At 43.7% G+C, this 15,656-nt stretch overlaps 1 long non-coding RNA gene across 1 annotated transcript; it reads left to right on the plus strand.

Annotated features, from left to right (window-relative positions):
* Positions 1 to 10,670: 10,670 nt before the first annotated feature.
* On the plus strand, positions 10,671 to 13,162 carry LOC147980880 (uncharacterized). Its single transcript, XR_015599833.1, has 2 exons — positions 10,671 to 11,052; positions 12,107 to 13,162. It is a non-coding gene; the product is annotated as an uncharacterized LOC147980880 (long non-coding RNA).
* The last annotated feature ends 2,494 nt before the right edge of the window (positions 13,163 to 15,656 follow it).

Below are 15,656 nucleotides of genomic sequence, written 5' to 3' on the forward strand. Positions count from 1 at the left end.
GGGGTTCATTAACACTGCCCCACTGAGGGAGTTTACAAGCAGTAGTGAAATCTTCTAGGTCCATGGTATATGATTTATCATAAATATCAAACAGGACAGTTGGAGAATTACGCGAAGATGTAAATTTAAACCTTCTCACGAATGAATCGGTCAAATAGTAATACTGAGGACACTTATCTTGCATGAAGTCCTCAAGATCGGCATTACACACATATGCATCAAATTCATCCTTGATGCCTGCTTTAACCATAAACTCTTCTGACGGCCATTCACAAGGCCGCACGTCAGCTTCCCTTGGTGGTTCATCGTCCTGCTCACGCATTGCGAGCCTGGGTCCTTTCTTTCTTGAAGAACCACCTTGGTACATTTTCCTAGACATATTTCTTCCTCTGAAAAATTTCTGAAAATTTTAGTAACTCAAAATAAAAGTGAATCAAACTCAACAAAACTGATAGCAACTACTCCCACAAGTGCCTAGAGCCTATATCATGCATTAGAATTACTTGGGACCTCATAAATTTGACATGCAAGCTCAAGAATAGGGTCACCTAGGCAGCAAAAAATTTCAATGAATAAAGCACTAGAACAAAAACTAATTGGACCATTGGAGGAGTCACATACCAAGGAACAATCTCCCAAAGCAGTTTTGTGAATGGAGCTTTGAGCAAGGAGATCGAAAATGGCAGCAAAGTGAGCTAGAACTCGTGCTTGAGCTGGATGGTGATTTTTTGGGAGGAAGATGAAGTGTTTCGGTGCAGGAATAAATGGAGGGGGGCCACCGTGGGCCCACGAGGCAGGGGCGCGCCCTGTAGGGGTGGGCGCGCCCTGGACCCTCGTGGCCAGGTGCCAGCTCCCCCTGCTGTGTTCTCAGTGCCAGATATTCTCGAATATTCCAGAAAAAATCATATTAAATTTGCAGGGCATTTGGAGAACTTTTATTTTTGGATATTTTTTATTGCATGGATAATTCAGAAAATAGACAGAAAATACTATTTTTACTTTATTTAATCTAAATAACAGAAAGTAGAAGGAGGGTACAGAAGGTTGTGCCTTCTAATTTCATCCATCTCATGCTCATCAAAAGGAATCCACTAACAAGGTTGATCAAGTCTTGTTAACAAACTCATTCCGAATAATATGGAACTGGAGAAATTTCGAATAACACTAGGTTACCTCAACGGGGATACGAACATCCCCAATAATAAGAATATCATATTTCTTCTTGACAGTAGGAAGAGGAAATTCAAAACCTCCAATAATGCTAGTTGGAATTTTTCCAATAGAATCGATACTGTGGACTTGAGGTTGTTTCCTCGGAAAGTGTATCGTATGCTCATTACCATTAACATGAAAAGTGACATTGCCTTTGTTGCAATCAATAACAGCCCCTGTAGTACTCAAAAAGGGTCTACCAAGGATAATCGACATACTATCGTTCTCGAGAATATCAAGAATAACAAAGTCCGTTAAGATAGTGACGTTTGCAACCACAACAGGCACATCCTCACAAATACCGATAGGTATAGCAGTTGATTTATCAGCCATATGCAAAGATATTTCAGTAGGTGTCAACTTATTCAATTCAAGTCTACGATATAAAGAGAGAGGCATAACACTAACACCGGCTCCAAGATCACATAAAGCAGTTTTAACATAGTTTCTTTTAATGGAGAATGGTATAGTTGGTACTCCGGGATCTCCAAGTTTCTTTGGTATTCCACCCTTAAAAGTATAATTAGCAAGCATGGTGGAAATTTCAGCTTCTGGTATCTTTCTTTTATTTGTAATAATATCCTTCATGTATTTAGCATAAGGGTTCACTTTAAGCATATCAGTTAAGCGCATACGTAAGAAGATAGGTCTAATCATTTCAGCAAAGCGCTCAAAATCCTCACCATCCTTTTTCTTGGATGGCTTAGGAGGAAAAGGCATGGGTTTCTGAACCCATGGTTCTCTTTCTTTACCGTGCTTCCTAGCAACAAAGTCTCTCTTATCATAACGTTGATTCTTTGATTGTGGGTTATCAAGATCAACAGCAGGTTCAATCTCTACATCATTATTATTGCTAGGTTGAGCATCAACATGAACATTATCATTAACATTATCACTTGGTTTATGTTCATCACCAGATTGTGTTTCAGCATCAGAAATAGAAATATCATTGGGATTCTCAGGTGTGTCTACAACAGGTTCACTAGAAGCATGCAAAGTCCTGTCATTTTTCTTTTTCTTTTTAGAAGGACTAGGTGCATCTAAATTATTTCTCTGAGAATCTTGCTCGATTCTCTTAGGGTGGCCTTCAAGATACAAGGGTTCCTGAGTCATTTTACCCGTTCTAGTAGCCACTCTAACAGCAAAGTCATGTTTATTATTTAATTCATCGAGAAAATCACTTTGAGCTTTAAGTACTTGTTCTGCTTGAGTGGTAACCATAGAAGCATATTTACTAATGAGTTTAAGTTCACCTTTAACTCTAGCCATATAATCACTCAAGCGTCCAATCATGTAAGCATTACTCTTTAATTCTCTACCAACATAAGCATTGAAATTTTCTTGTCTAGCCATAAAGTCATCAAATTCATCCAAACATTGGCTAGGAAACTTAGTAGACGGGATTTCAACTTTATCATTGATACGTCCATTTTGCATCATCCTTTTATATCGATATTTATTGCATTATGGGCTGTTACTACACGCTATGTCACAATACTTATGCCTATTCTCTCTTATTTTACAAGGTTTACATAAGGAGGGAGAATGCCGGCAGCTGGAATTCTGGGCTGAAAAAGGAGCAAATATTAGAGACCTATTCTGCACAACTCCAAAAGTCCTGAAACTCCACGAAAGTCATTTTTGGAAATAATAAAAAATATTGAGCGAAAGAAGTACACCAGAGGGGGACCCACCTGTCCATGAGGGTGGGGGCGCGCCCTACCCCCCAGGGCATGCCCCCCTGCCTCGTGGGCCCCCTGTTGGCTCTCCGATGGCCATCTTCTGCTATATGAGGTCTTTCGTCAAGGGAAAAATTATAAGCAACCTTTCGGGACGAGACTCCGCCGCCATGAGGTGGAACCTTGGCGGAACCAATCTAGGGCTTCGGCAGAGCTGTTCTGTCGGGGACACTTCCCTCCGGAGGGGGAAATCATCACCATCGTCATCACCAACGCTCCTCTCATCGGGAGAGGGCAATCTCCCTCAACATCTTCACCAGCACCATCTCCTCTCAAAACCCTAGTTCATCTCTTGTATCCAATTCTTGTCTCCAAGTCCGGGATTGGTACTAGCAGGTTGCTAGTAGTGTTGATTACTCCTTGTAGTTGATGCTAGTTGGTTTATTTGGTGGAAGATCATATGTTCAGATCCTATATGCATATTAATACCCCTCTGATTATGAACATGAGTATGCTTTGTGAGTAGTTACGTTTGTTCCTGAGGACATGGGAGAAGTCTTGCTATTAGTAGTCATGTGAATTTGGTACTCGTTCGATATTTTGATGAGATGTATGTTGTCTAGCCTCTAGTGGTGTTATGTGAATGTCGACTACATAACACTTCACCATTATTTGGGCCTAGAGGAAGGCATTGGGAAGTAATAAGTAGATGATGGGTTGCTAGGGTGACAGAAGCTTAAACCCTAGTTTATGCGTAACTTCGTAAGGGGGCTGATTTGGATCCACATGTTTCATGTTATGGTTAGGTTTACCTTAATACTTTTGTTGTAGTTGTGGATCCTTGCAATAGAGGTTAATCATAAGTGGGATGCTTGTTCAAGTAAGAACAACACCCAAGCACCAGTCCACCCACATATCAAATTATCAAAGTACCGAACGCGGATCATATGAACGTGATGAAAACTAGCTTGACGATAATTCCCATGTGTCCTCGGGAGCGCTTTTCTCTATATAAGAGTTTGTCCAGGCTTGTCCTTTGCTACAAAAAGGATTGGGCCACCTTGCTGCACTTTATTTACTTTTGTTACTTGTTGCTCGTTAAAAATTATCCTATCACAAAACTATCTTTTACCACTTATTTCAGTACTTGCGGAGAATACCTTGCTGAAAACCGCTTATCATTTCCTTCTGCTCCTCATTGGGTTCGACACTCTTACTTATCGAAAGGACTACGATAGATACCCTATACTTGTGGGTCATCAATCATATCTATAGAGAGAATTTACCTTTACTACTTGTGTCGGGTTATCAAGACCATGTGTTTCTTCAATAGGTGGTATATTAAGACCATGTATTTCTTCAACAGGAGGTAAATTCTTAACATCTTCAGCTTTAATACCTTTTTCTTTCATAGATTTCTTTGCCTCTTGCATATCTTCAGGACTGAGAAATAAAACACCCCTCTTTTTCGGAGTTAGTTTAGGAGTTGGCTCAGGAATTGGCTCAGGAAGAGTCCAATTATTTTCATTAGTCAACATATTATTCAATAACAATTCAGCTTGGTCGACTGTTCTTTCCCTGAAAACACAACCAGCACAATTATCCAAGTGATCCTTGGAAGCATCAGTTAGTCCATTATAAAAGATATCAAATATTTCATTTTTCTTAAGAGGATGCTCAGGCAAAGCATTAAGTAATTGGAGAAGCCTCCCCCCCAAGCGTGCGGGAGACTCTCTTCTTCAATTTGCACAAAATTATATATTTCCCTCAAGGCAGCTTGTTTCTTATGAGCAGTGAAATATTAATTAGCAGAGAAGTAATAAATCATATCCTGGGGACTACACACACAACCAGTATCAAGAGATTTAAACCAAGTTTTAGCATCACCCTTTAATGAGAATGGAAATATCTTAAGGATATAATAGTAGTGAGATTTCTCATCATTAGTGAACAGGGTGGCTATATCATTTAACTTAGTAAGATGTGCCACAACAATTTCAAATTCATAGCCATAAAAAGGATCAGATTCAACCAAAGTAATTATCTCATGATCGACAGAGAATTCATAATACTTATCAGTAACAAAGATAGGTGAAGTAGCAAAAGTAGGGTCATTTCATTCTAGCATTCAGAGTTTTCTGTTTCAGTTTAGCTAATAATTTCTTAAGATCGGATCTATCATTGCAAGCAAGAAAATCTCTAGCAGTTTCTTCATCCATAACATAACCCTCAGGAAGAACATGCAATTCATACTTAGGGCTAGAATCTTCATCATCACTATCTTCAATAATTTCATTCTCTCTAGCCCTAGCAATTTGTTCATATATAAATTCACCTAATGGCATGGTAGTATCAAGCACAGGAGTAGTTTCATCATAAGTATCATGCATAGTAGAAGTGGCATCATCAATAACATGCGACATATCAGAATTAATAGCAGAAGAAGGTTTAGGTGTCGCAAGCTTACTCATAACAGAAGGAGAATCTAGTGCAAAGCTAGATGGCAGTTCCTTACCTCCCCTCGTAGTTGAGGGATAAATCTTAGTTCTTTCATCTTTAAAGTTCCTCATAGTGATTAGCAGATATAAATCCCAAGTGACTCAAAGAATAGAGCTATGCTCCCCGGCAACGACGCCAGAAAATAGTCTTGATAACCCACAAGTATAGGGGATCGCAACAGTTTTCGAGGGTAGAGTATTCAACCCAAATTTATTTATTCGACACAAGGGGAGCCAAAGAATATTCTCAAGTATTAGCAGTTGAGTTGTCAATTCAACCACACCTGGATAAGTTAGTATCTGCAGCAAAGTATTTAGTAGCAAAGTAGTATGGAAGTAACGGTAACAATAGCCAAAGTAACAGTAGCAGTTTTGTAGTAATTGTAACAGTAACAACAGTAAAGTAAATAAGCAAAGCACAATATGTGAAAAGCTCGTAGGCATTGGATCAGTGATGGATAATTATGCCGGATGCGATTCCTCATGTAATAGTTATAACATAGGGTGACACAGAACTAGCTCCAGTTCATCAATGTAATGTAGGCATGTATTCCGAATATAGTCATACGTGCTTATGGAAAAGAACTTGCATGACATCTTTTGCCCTACCCTCCCGTGGCAGCAGGGTCCTAGTGGAAACTAAGGGATATTAAGGCCTCCTTTTAATAGAGTACCGGACCAAAGCATTAACACATAGTGAATACATGAACTCCTCAAACTACGGTCATCACCGAGAAGTATCCCGATTATTGTCACTTCAGGGTTGTCGGATCATAACACATAATAGGTGACTATAGACTTGCAAGATATGATCAAGAACTCACATATGTTCATGAAAACATAATAGGTTCAGATCTGAAATCATGGCACTCGGGCCCTAGTGACAAGCGTTAAGCATAGCAAAGTCATAGCAACATCAATCTCAGAACATAGTGGATACTAGGGATCAAACCCCAACAAATATCTTGATTACATGGTAAATCTCATCCAACCCATCACCGTCCAGCAAGCCTACGATGGAATTACTCACGCACGGCAGTGAGCATCATGAAATTGGTGATGGAGGATGGTTGATGATGACGACAGCGACGAATCCCCCTCTCTGGAGCCCCGAACGGACTCCAGATCAGCCCTCCCGAGAGAAATTAGGGCTTGGCGGCGGCTCCGTATCGTAAAATGCGATGAAACTTTCTCTCTGGTTTTTTCTCCGAAAAGCAAATATATGGAGTTGGAGTTGAGGTTGTTGGACGTCCAAGGGGCCCACGAGGTAGGGGGCGCGCCCCCCACCCTCGTGGACAGGGTGTGGGCCCCCTGACGCTGATTCTTTCGCCAGTATTTTTCATTAATTCTGAAAAGTTGCTCCGTGGATTTTCAAGTCATTCTGAGAACTTTTATTTCTGCACAAAAATAACACCATGGCAGTTCTGCTGAAAACAGCGTCAGTCCAGGTTAGTTTCATTCAAATCATGCAAGTTAGAGTCCAAAACAAGGGCAAAAGTGTTTGGAAAAGTAGATACGACGGAGACGTATCAGAGTGCTGCAGGCGATGGGCCGAAGACCCCCAAGTGCTTAGGATGTAGACTGGCGGGCACCTCTCTACTGAGCCTAGGTAGGGCTACGACGTGTTGATCTTTCGAGGCCAGGCATTGACTCAGAAAAGTGTGTCCGGCCAGAGTGATCGAGCGTGTTGGGTAACGTGGTGCACCCCTATAGGGAAGATATATATTCGAATACCATGTCCACGGTAATGGGCGTTCAGACTTGTATCTTGATCTTATATAACTAGAAATGGATACTTGAGATATGTGGCTCTGGGATTGCTTTCTCGCAGGGAGTCGAGGAAGGATCTCTGGGCATTAATGCTACAACATGCTTGTTAATTATAAATTGCTATTCTTTACTCTTCTACATGCTGCAAGATGCTTGGAGCTACTTGAAGATGCTAGTCTTCGTTAGGCTAGGCCTTCCCCTTTATTCTGGCATTCTGCAGTTCAGTCCACTGATTCAAACCTTCCTTTTGATACCAATGCATACTTAGTATAGATCTGATGCTTGCGAGTTCTTTGGATGAGTACTCACGGTTGCTTTGCTACCCCTTTCCCCCTTCTTTCTTATTTCCGGTTGATGCAACCAGATGGTGGATCCCTGGAGCCAGATGCCACCGCCGATGGATACTGCTACGTGGAGACCGCCGACGACCAGGAGTAGTTAGGAGGTCCCAGGAAAGAGGCCTTGCCTCTTCGATCGTGTTGCTTTTGTGCTAACCTTCTTAAGGCATCCTTGTTTAACTTATGTATGTACTCAGATATTGTTGCTTCCGCTGACTCTTGTGTATCGAGCTATGTATTCGAGCCCTTGAGGCCCCTGGCTTGTAATATAAAGCTTGTATTATTTTTGATTTGTGTCTAGAGTTGTGTTGTGATATCTTCCCATGAGTCCCTGGTCTTGATCGTACACATTTGCGTGTATGATTAGTGCATGATTGAATCGGGGGCGTCACAAGTTGGTATCAGAGCCGACTGCCTGTAGGATCCCCTTTCCAACTCCTTGGCCAAAGTTGAGTCTAGTCTTTCAAAAATGTTTTACTAACATGGCTGTGTGGCTTACGGGCCCACGCCACCATTGGGTGGTATTAGGATATTTTATTCCTCGCCTATACTCTGGGAACCTGATCACTCTTCTACTCGGGTTAAATGATTTTGCTAACTCTAACACTAGGTTCTCGTAACTACTTTCTACCAGAGATCCCCTCACTTCAGATGATTGCTTGGTGCACCAGAAGATTTAGAAGATACTCTCCGTTGTTTTCCCGAGACCCTTGTGCCCTCCGCTGCTGCGATCCCTATCTCCGATATATCCTTACGGATAACTTCATACACTTGTTGTTCATACAATCATTCCCAGTTGCTCTTGTTATTACAAGATACATCGAATTATTCTCCGACTTATAAGAATCCCATGTGTCACTGCCTTGCAGTTCGTTGCCACATGAATACCCCTACGGATAATTACTCGCGCTTGCCGAGTATCTGTTCATCCATCGTTGTTTATGTGTTTCACAAAATTCTTTGGAATACTATTCGATCTTCCGAAAATCCTCAGTAGCCTATTGCTCTTGTTCCTCCTTATTTGCTTGCATTATGGTTAATTCCATATGTCTAGCAAAGTTCATTAGCATCCTTAGCCATCGTAATTTTGAGCATTTGATTCGATATATTTGTGAATGCTCTCAATCATAAGTCACAATTAGAATTCTTCCATTCGGCTCAGACGTCACCCCGGACATGAGCTGGTGTTCGACAAATCAAATCTTGATTGATTATCGATCTATGTCTATTCAACTTACTTGTCTTTGATCAGAGCCTCTGCTTCTGATCCCCTGATTTGGGATTCATAATTCCGTTACGTTTGAGCTTGAATTAGTCAGTTGTTTCTATAGTCTGATCTCCTTGCATCCTTTCTTCTTCTGGTTGGGTATCGTTGCTCACATCAGATCCCTCGTGGACCACCATATCTTTGTTGGATTTTATCCGACAGCGTCTTCCTTTTTTTCAATAATCTTCTGAGCCTTTCCTCGGATACATAATGCCTTTGGTAAATTGTATCTTCTGCTTTCTCAACCATACTCTGCTTTCGGGCTTGAGTTATTTTACTTGTGAAGTTTGTGGTATATGACCCTAAGATGCCCCTATGGGTTGAATCTATGTCTTCCCTAAATCCGTGTGTACCCGAAGATTATGCGGGTTATATTTACTAGCGATTCATCGGAACATTTCAACGCTACAACTTGTTCGAATGCGAGAAGTGAATGGAAAGTTGTGCATTAGAGAAGTGGGAGTCGACCTTGAACCTTTGTGTTCATGCCCATGGACCCGATGTGGAACTTATTATGGAAGCTTCTTGTTATAATAATAACCCTCCCTTGTGATGAGTTCATCTGGTATCTATATTTGGTCCTTTGCAACTTTGGTTCCGACCATATTGTTCTTCTTTGATCCCCTTTTCTCAGACAAGCTAAAATACTTGTCTTCTGCAAATCTTTTCACTTGTCCAACCTCAATCCTATTCTACCTTCGAGTATTACCCTTTGGTATCTTGAGAATATCACAGAACTACATAACTTCTTATGAGTTTTTCTTCAACTATTATTCTCGCCGATTCAAATTTTCCACAGGTTCTGAGTTGTTGGATAGTCGAGAACACCGAAAACTGGATTGAGTCTACACTTTCCTTTCCATTGTTTTGTTACCCTTTCTTGTAACCTAACATATCTGAGCAGTGATAATTCCCTGCTTAGGTAAACACCTCGGTGTACGAACTTTGTCAGCAAGACCTTGTTACTATTGTTGATGACATTCTGGTAGCCACCGATGGACGAGGACTTTGCCTATTGGTCTACCTCGTATTAACGAGCAGGAAAATGGTTCTCTTCGTCCCTCGCCCTTGGTACCAACATTGTTGCCAACATATCTGACATCGAATGATTGCCTACCCGCTTGAAGCTTTTTATTGCACCTTCTTACCTTACTCTTGATGACCTTCTTAAATTTCAAATCGAGAGATGCCTCTATGCCACGTTCACTGAGATAGCCCCAGGTTCCTATCTTGTGTTGAGCTTCGTCCTTCCCGAGTCTTTCCCCCTTACTCCACCCCCTTAAATCTCGGGACGAGATTTCTTATAGTGGAGGAGATTTGTAAACCCCCCAGTGTCATGCTACAGTAACCCTCTATACTAAGCTAATCATTTTGCTAAACAATGCTTGATCACCTTTGATTCAAATATCATTTGAAATTCCGCTTTGGAATAAAATTCAATTTGCAAGTGAGATATGGAGTTGCACCAAAGTTGCTGCAAAATAGTTCATCATTCAGCCAAAATTCCATAACATTTAATTGTTAAGGTAAACAACATCACATAAGAGCTAAGATGGACTGTAGCGATTATTACAATGCAATTTCAGCATTTTAAAGTGCTATTTCATTTGTGAAAATGCAATTGGATTCCTCCGGCCTCCAAACTTTTGTGGCACTGCCTAAAAATGCAAACTATTTAATAGACCAAGTCCCACATTCTTCTTAGCTCTTTTTGGTTACCCTAAATAATTGTTTTCTATCTTTGTTATTAAATAAAAGGGGAAAACATGATTTAAAGAAATAATGAAAGAGGCAACCCCCTGGACCGTGGCCCAACTAGGCCTCAGGCAACCAGGCCAGCCCACCTCTCCTTCCCTTATCCCCCACGACCGGAACCCTAAACCGCTACCACCCCACTCCCCTCGATAACCCCACTCCCTCTCGCACGCCCCTCCCCCGCTCGATCTGGGCGCCTGCCCGCGCTCAGGGGCCCAGCCCCGCGCCCCCGACGCGGGTGCCCATCCCGGCGCCACCCCGCCGCTTACACCGCCCCGCCAACGCCGCTGCTCGCCGCCTCGTTGCATTAACCTCGTCGCCGTCGCGGCCTCACCTCGCCCCTGAGTCGTCCCCGACACCCGTCCGCGTGCCATCCCGGCTCCTTCGCCCCCGATCTGGAACTGGGGCTCGACCCCGCGGCGCCCCGAGCCCCGGCGCATCGCCGGCGCCGCCCCGCCCGTCACTCGCTGTCGTCCCCGACCTCCTCCTCAATCGGCCTCCCCGAGCCTCGCCGGCGTACCCCTGCATCCGGGGTGAGCGCCTTCCCTCCTCTCCTCTATGTCCCGTCGTAGGACGCCGTCCGCCGCGTTCCCCCGCTCAGCGACCGCGCGTGCCCTACTTCCCTCACCCCGCGACCCTCAGCTACACGCCGTGCCCAACCAGGCTTCCACCGCGCCCGGCCTAGCCCGCTGCCTCGTGCTTCTCCGCTGCCGCCGTGCTACTGCAATTGTCGCAGCCGCGTCGTATGCCCCGTCTCCGACCGCCTGACCCAGCTCGCCCCCTGTCCTCGCCGCAGTTCACCGTTGACGACGCACTTCTCCCCGCCCGTGCCACTGGCTGTGGCCGCCAGCGCCTAGCGCGCCCGTGGGTGCCCAGCCCTCCTCTGTTGGCCTGGGCCAATGACCCCAGAGGCCCCTTTTTCTTTAGAAAAAAAATCGAAAATAAAATGTAAAACTAGTTAATTTGTTAATTAAATAGTTAATCTAGATTAATTAGCTAATTAACTTCTAATTAGCCTAATGTGTCAATGACGGTAGGGCCCCACCACTAATTAGGCTGATTTAAACATTTTTGTTTAACACATGTGACACTGACAGATGGGCCCCTTTGACCCTGTTGACTGGTCAGCTTTGACCTAGTCAACGCTGACTGTATTGCTGATTGACCCCACATGTCATTGACTGGCTGGGTTTGCCCTGTGTAATAAAAAGTATTTTCTGTTTAAATTCAAGTTAAATAAATGCCAGGATTTTACAGAAATTGTTTAAAACTTTGAAAAATCATAGAAAATTAACCGTAACTCGGATCGAAAAACTTTGTACATGAAAGTTGCTTAGAATGATGAGACGAATCCGAATACGCAGTCCGTTCATCTGTCACATGTCCCTAGCATATCAAACGTTAAATTTTTCACCTTCGGTTCATCTGTCTGACAGACGTCTGGAACCGGGAAAACTTTTCTGGATGTTTTCCCCCTTCGCCAGTATCGCCTAGCACTGTGTTAGAACACCTCTAGCCCCGCTTATTGTCTTGTTATGCATATGTTGGTGTATATTTATTGTTTCTTCCTCCTCTTCTCTTCGGTAGACCCCGAGATCGATGCTGATGTCCCTGTGATCGACTACGTCACTGACGACCCTTCTTCCCTTTCAGCGGAGCTTCCAGGAAAGCCCCCCTTTGATCATCCCGATATCGCCTATTCTATTCTCTCATGCTTGCATTAGATTTTGATACTGTAATTGATTGCTCCTATTCTGATGCATAGCCTGCTTTTGTACCTGCTTATTGTTACCTACCTGCTTATCCTAAACTGCTTAGTATAGGTTGGCTAGTGATCCATCAGTGACCCCCACTTGTCCTTGTTGCCCTGCTTCATCATCGACGACTCGATCAACGTGATCGACGACCACAGCCCGACACCTCTGATACGTCTCCAACGTATCTATAATTTATGAAGCATTCATACTATTATATTATCTGTTTTGGATATTTATGGGCTTTACTAAGCACTTTTATGTTATTTTTGGGACTAACGTATTAAACGGAGGCCCAGCCCAAATTGCAGTTTTCTTGCCTATTTCAGTGTTTCGAAGAAAAGGAATATCAAACGGAGTCCAAACGGAATAAAACATTTGGGAGCGTGATTTTTGGAACGAACGTGATCCAGGAGACGTGAAGCTGAAGTCAGGGAAGCTTCGAGGAGGCCACGAGGCAGGGGGCGCGCCCACCCCCCTGGGCGCGCCCTCCACCCTCGTGGCTCCCCTGACCGACTTCTTTCGCCTATATAAGTCCATATACCCTAAAACCTTCGAAGAACACAATAGATCGGGAATTCCGCCGCCGCAAGCCTCTGTAGCCACCAAAAACCTCTTGGGAGCCCGCTCCGGCACCCTGCCGGAGGGGGAATCCATCACCGGTGGCCATCTTCATCATCCCGGCGCTCTCCATGACGAGGAGGGAGTAGTTCACCCTTGGGGCTGAGGGTATGTACCAGTAGCTATGTGTTTGATCTCTCTTTCTCGTGTTCTTGACTTCGCACGATCTTGATGTATCGCGAGCTTTGCTATTATAGTTGGATCTTATGATGTTTCTCCCCCTCTACTCTCTTGTAATGGATTGAGTTTTCCCTTTGAAGTTATCTTATCGGATTGAGTCTTTAAGGATTTGAGAACACTTGATGTGTGTCTTGTTGTGCTTATCTATGGTGAAAATGGGATATTCACGTGATCTACTTGATGTATGTTTTGGTGATCAACTTGCGGGTTCAATGAACTTATGCATAGGGGTTGACACACGTTTTCGTCTGGACTCTCTGGTAGAAACTTTGGGGCACTCTTTGAAGTACTTTGTGTTGGTTGAATAGATGAATCTGAGATTGTGTGATGCATATCGTATAATCATGCCCACGGATACTTAAGGTGACAATGGACTATCTAGGTGACATTAGGGTTTTGGTTGATTTGTGTCTTAATGTGTTATTCTAGTACGAACTTATGATAGATTGAACGGAAAGAATAGCTTCGTGTTATTTTACTACGGACTCTTGAATAGATTGAGCAGAAAGGATAACTTTGAGGTGGTTTTGTACCCTACCATAATCTCTTCGTTTGTTCTCCGCTATTAGTGACTTTGGAGTGACTCTTTGTTGCATGTTGAGGGATTGTTATATGATCTAATTATGTTATTATTGTTGAGAGAACTTGCACTAGTGAAAGTATGAACCCTAGGCCTTGTTTCCTACCATTGCAATACCATTTACGCTCACTTTTATCATTAGTTACCTTGCTGTTTTTATAATTTTAGATTACAAAAACCTATATCTACCATCCATATTGCACTTGTATCACCATCTCTTCGCCGAACTAGTGCACCTATACAATTTACCATTGAATTGGGTGTGTTGGGGACACAAGAGACTCTTCGTTATTTGGTTGCAGGGTTGTTTGAGAGAGACCATCTTCATCATACGCCTCCCACGGATTGATAAACCTTAGGTCATCCACTTGAGGGAAATTTGCTACTGTCCTACAAACCTCTGCACTTGGAGGCCCAACAACGTCTACAAGAAGAAGGTTAGACATCAACCTCACATCACATCACGCCCCTTTTTGTTGCTCGACTCTGCAGAGTTACCATCGAGTGTTGAGGGTGTAACCTCATACATCACTCCTGATGAGATCTCTGTAGTGTAGCTATTCGGTCATGGTCAACGAGGGTGGTTCCTCCTTCACCATTCCCGATACAGCTCTGTTGTGCAACACCTCAAGTGTGAACCTCGAGGGTGGTTCCTCTTATGTTCACCTTGATGATTACATCGAGTGGAATCCTCCAAGGATGATTCCTTGGGTTTTCCCCTTGATGTTTGGACACACGGTTACATAGACTTTACTTGAGACCTTGGTGAAAGTCAGGCGGGCCCGGAGAGCACCCACAATATAATGACGTGGCACGGCCGGGCATTCTGGGCCCTTGTCGTAAGTCCACGAGACAGGGCGACGGGGTCACTTCGATCGTGAGTCTCTGCTCGTCTCCGCAAGCTAATAATACACTATGGTTTGGGTATTTGTTCTGAGTTGGCCTCTGGCCTTTACGCACTAACCACCACGCGGGAATAGTTATGGGCCTCGACATCGTAGTATCAGCCAAAGCTTTGTCAGACGTCTAGTTCAGCATCGTGGGCCTGTCGGGCCAGTGCCATCCAGTATGAGGTGGTGCTCGTCCCGGCTCGTTGCACAACGACCCGGAGTGTTGCAGGCGATGGGTCCAAGACCCCGGAGTGCTTAGGATGTAGACCGGCGAGGACCTCTCTACTGAGCCTAGGTAGGGCTACGGCGTGTTGATCTTCCGAGGCCGGGCATTGACCCAGAAAAGTGTGTCCGGCCAGAGTGATCGAGCGTGTTGGGTAACGTGGTGCACCCTTGTAGGTAAGATATATATTCGAATACCGTGTCCACGGTAATGGACGTTCAGACTTGTATCCTGATCTTATATAACTAGAAATGGATACTTGAGATATGTGGCTCCGAGATTGTTTTCTCGTAGGGAATCGAGGAAGGATCTCTGAGTATTAATGCTACAACATGCTTGTTAATTATAAATTGCTATTATTTACTCTCTACATGCTGCAAGATGCTTGGAGCTGCTTGAAGATGCTAGTCTTTGTTAGGCTAGGGCTTCCCCTCTATTCTAGTATTCTGTAGTTCAGTCCACTAATTCAAACCTTCCTTTTGATACCAATGCATACTTAGTATAGATCTGATGCTTGCGAGTACTTTGGATGAGTACTCACGGTTGCTTTGCTACCCCTTTCCCCCCTTCTTTCTTCTTTCCGGTTGATGCAACCAGATGGTGGATCCCTGGAGCCAGATGCCACCGCCGACGACCAGGAGTAGTTAGGAGGTCCCAGGCAGGAGGCCTTGCCTCTTTCGATCGTGTTGCTTTTGTGCTAGCCTTCTTAAGGCATCCTTGTTTAACTTATGTATGTACTCAGATATTGTTGCTTCCGCTGACTCTTGTGTATCGAGCTATGTATTCGAGTCCTCGAGGCCCCTGGCTTGTAATATAAAGCTTGTATTATTTTTGATTTGTGTCTAGAATTGTGTTGTGATATCTTCCCGTGAGTCCCTGATATTGATCG

The sequence above is a fragment of the Triticum urartu genome, chromosome 3A, assembly GCF_056163025.1.
Source record: "Triticum urartu cultivar PI428250 chromosome 3A, HENAU_Tu73, whole genome shotgun sequence".
In the NCBI taxonomy this organism is placed as follows: domain Eukaryota; kingdom Viridiplantae; phylum Streptophyta; class Magnoliopsida; order Poales; family Poaceae; genus Triticum; species Triticum urartu.